General features: G+C 38.7%; 1 pseudogene; it reads left to right on the forward strand.

Moving 5' to 3' along the window:
* The first annotated feature begins 1,006 nt into the window (after positions 1-1,006).
* Positions 1,007-3,116, forward strand: LOC125313968 (annotated as a pseudogene).
* Positions 3,117-4,310: the final 1,194 nt, after the last annotated feature.

Raw genomic sequence — 4,310 nt, forward strand, 5'->3', positions numbered from 1 at the left:
AAACGCATTTGATAACTTCACAAAATTTCTGTTTCAAAAAACTGTTTCTCTTCCTAATTTTTTTCATTTAAGTGAAATAACTATGTAATTATTTTGTAAAATTTCATTCTAAATTGAAAACTAATTTTCAATGCACACTAAAATAATTTAAAATACATTATTTTTTTAGCATGTTATAAATGAAATACAAATTTTAATACATTACGTTTGAAGTTCGATTGAAGCATGGGAAAGTTCCCATATTCGGAACTCATTTTTTCTTTAAATGTTGTGTTATCCAAAATACATACAAACATAGCAGCCGAATAATCAAATTATTCACTGACAAAAAAAAAATTATCCTCCTTGATACGAAGTACAAGTTCTTCACTATCATTTGGCAGCTTCTATCCTAAATCAAAGTAGGTGTTTAGCTTTAGCTCTACGTGCAAATGTTTACATTTTGTGACGCACGACTACGAGTATATATGTTATCATCCACATGTTGGATGCCATCATCTTCTGTGACATTTTTTGCGGAAGAGTGAAATTTAGGAAATTTAGGCCCAAATTTATGAAAATGAGGTCAAACTAGCCTAATATAAGCTTATTCTATTTTTAGGGATTTTCTAAATTTTTGGTGATTTTTTAAAAAATTTCCAATTTTTTTTTAAATTTTTTATTTTTTATTTTATTTTTATTAGGTTGAGAAAAAAGTAACGAGAGAACTGAAAGGGAAAAGTGAGAGATGTGAGACTTCATTTTATTTTGTGATTCTTAAAAGTGATTCTTTTTCCAAAACCAACTCTTTTTTTATTCTGGATTTTGCTTTAAAACTGATTCTGATTTTCTAAAACTGATTTTGGGAATAGAATCGGAATCAAATTTATTTGCTTTACCAAACGCAATTCTCATCCTTTTTTATTTCTAGAATCAGAATCAGAGAATGAGAATGGTTACCATGTAGGCCCTAATCCATCAAAAGAAAAAAAAAACACGTTATATTCAGAGAGTTGAAGGAAGAGCCATGGTCATCCACTGGCTTCTCTTGAAAGTTGTGGTGCTTGGGGCTGTATTGGGTCCATACCACAATCCCTTAGCAGCAGAAGCTGCTGCTGATGATCCAATCACGAAGACCGGGTGCCGCAGCACTTGCGGAAACCTCTCGATTCCATACCCCTTCGGATCGCGCGACAATGATCCCAGCTGCCGTAATGGCCCTTCCTCATTTGAGGTCGATTGCAATGACTCTACCGACCCTCCGACGCCTTATTGGTATAATAAAAGTAGTAACTTCCAAATACTCAACATCTCTCTCGAGGATCACGAGATGCAAGTAGCCGCGAACATTGGTCGAGACTGCTATAACTCTGCTGGGTACGATGCTAGCTCAAGCGCCGTTCCCGAGCTCACCCTTGATGATTTCCCCATATCCAGCACCAAGAACAAGTTCATTGCTGTCGGCTGCGATACTTTCGCGTACTTCTTGGACAGCAAAGCGAAATTCGTCTTTGGATGTAAGTCGGCATGCAATAACATTTCCGAAGTGACTAGTGGCTCATGCTTGAGTATCGGTTGCTGCGAGACGAGCGTACCTAGCAACTCATTCGGCTACAATATCTCCTTTGATAGCTATAATAACCATAAAGAAGTCCTGAGTTTCAACCCTTGCAGCTTTGCTTTCGTCGCAGCGAGCGATTTCTACAACTTCAGCACTGGTGATCTTTGGGGACTTCATTTCAACAACACGCCGCTAGTTCTTGACTGGGCAATAGGGAATATAACGTGTGACGTCGCCAAGAAGAGCCCGGGCTACATGTACACCGAAAACACCAATTGTACCGACGCTGAAAATGTAAAGGGGTACAAGTGCGCTTGTTTAGAAGGTTTCCACGGCAATCCGTATCTCGCGAATGGTTGTCAAGGTATTTTTCCATTGATATTTTTAACTTTGTCCTTACTATTGATATCATTTCAGTTCTTCTTAAGTCCATCACTTAGGATATGTATGTGTGTTCTGTTTTTTCTTGTAGATATTGACGAATGTGCTGTTCCAAATAAGAACCAGTGCGATGAAGTCAATGGACAGTGCACTAACGTTGTTGGGAATTATACTTGTTCATGCCGAAAGGGTTATGATGGTGATGGCAGGAAGAATGTTCATGCCGAAAGGGTTATGATGGTGATGGCAGGAAGAATGGGCGAGGATGCACCGCTATTGCTAATGATAATCCATCACATTTGGCGCAGATACTTGTCGGTATGTTCTTTCGGTTTACTTCGGTGTCTGCCTCAAGCATTACTATTTTGAAGTAGCTGATTTTGAGGATAATCTTGTGTCTCTACTCCAATAAAGAAAACTCAAAACTCGAGAGAAGGATTTTGAAAAGAAGAAGAAAAATACTGGAAAACAGAAACTAACCCGTAGAGAAAGAGACCTGGCTACAAGCTAGATTTATCAATGGTTTTAACAAAATAACAGGTTATGTCATGCAGGTGCTGGCGCAGGGACAATAGTGCTGCTACTATTCAACGCAGGCTTTCTGTATTTGGGAATCCAAAAGAGGAAACTCATCAGGCTCAAAGGACAGTACTTCAAGCAAAACGGTGGCTTGCTCTTGCAGCAACAATTGCACGAACGTGACAGGACCACCAACGCCATGAAAATCTTCACAGCCGAAGAGCTAGAGAAGGCCATGAACAATTACGATGAGAGCAGAATAGTCGGCCAAGGTGGATACGGTACCGTTTACAAAGGGTTGATGCCAAACTGCACGGTTGTCGTGATCAAGAAGTCCAAACTCGTGGACAAGACCCAAATCGAGCAGTTCGTCAATGAAGTCATAGTGCTTTCTTAGATTAATCACCGTAACGTGGTCAAGCTTTTGGGATGTTGTTTGGAGACCGAAGTGCCTTTGTTAGTGTACGAGTTCGTGAACAATGGAACTCTGTTCGACCACATCCATAACCCCGACAATTCCGCTAAGATGTCCTAGGATGCCCGATTGAGAATTGCTTCGAATACTGCCGGTGTCCTTTCATACTTGCACTCCGCAGCTTCTATTCCCATAATCCATCGCGACATCAAGTCGGCAAACATCCTACTGGATGACAATTACACCGCGAAAGTTTCCTAAGTAGAGTTCTTCGTTTGAACAAGGAAGCTTGTCTTCAAAATGATTACCAATCAATCAAGATGTCTCGCATAAAGATTTGCATTGCAAAACTATTTTTGAGATCAAGGATCAGTCATCTCTTTCTATAATGGGAAATCCAAACCAGATTACTAGCTGTTATGATGTATATACGATTAAAGATCAATCATCTCTTTCTATAAGTACGTAGCATCCCAAGAAACTAAGCTCACTTGGCTTAGGGAACTACATTCACGATGACCCATGTCAGTGAAAAGTATAACATAAAACTTTCCCTGACTATTTTTTTTTTTTTTCAAGTTTTAACTCAACACAAGATAAAATACCGATATTGTTTTGAAAATAATCTCAAATTTATCCTGTGTTTCCAAGTATAAACTCAACAAGAGAGACAATTTTCGCATACATGTCTTTTTATCTATTTTAGATAGTGGTTAAATGGCAATACTATGTCAAGCATCATATCAAAATAGATTAGTAGTTGAATGAACTATCACGTGGCGAGCACATGCACGAACACTCCATCAGCTCCGGCTTCTTACATAATACATCAGTAATTACATCTCTATCATGGTTCCCTAATTGTTGTAACGAAATTATTTTTGCGACGAGTATTTAATAATATATAATCGATGCCTATTAGGTTTTGTTCACACTCCCAATTGCAGGCTCCTCCTCGCGTCACCAACTCCAGCATCACCTTCGGTCGTCACTGCACTGCGAGCGAGTTTCTTTGTTAGCTGGTCCTAGGGAACAAGATTGACATAATGTTAAGACACTAGAATTTGATTTACCAAACAAATTTTCCAAGAAGTCGGGCTGAGTCTATGCTGCTCAAATTCGCGGTCGATGATTACAAGTTTTTCGATCGAACGGCTGCAACATGCCCGACCCCGCGGCTGATGATTACATCATCTATATGCATATACTTTTTACCAGATTTTTTCTTGACTTTTATTATACACGAAATTATCAAAATGTTCCCAAATATGCAAAATTAATATAGGTTTGAGAGTTTAAACATTATTTTAATTTTTATCAGATTAGTTAATAAGCCACCTTTTGTTTTATTTTAAGGAATCAAAACCCAAGCGCCCTAATTGAAAAGCTGGTAGATGCTTGTGATGGCGAGAGTCAAAGCCCTAACTAACTTAATAAGTTGGGACGCAAATGGTG

The sequence above is a fragment of the Rhodamnia argentea genome, chromosome 2 (genome assembly GCF_020921035.1).
Source record: "Rhodamnia argentea isolate NSW1041297 chromosome 2, ASM2092103v1, whole genome shotgun sequence".
Classification (NCBI taxonomy): domain Eukaryota; kingdom Viridiplantae; phylum Streptophyta; class Magnoliopsida; order Myrtales; family Myrtaceae; genus Rhodamnia; species Rhodamnia argentea.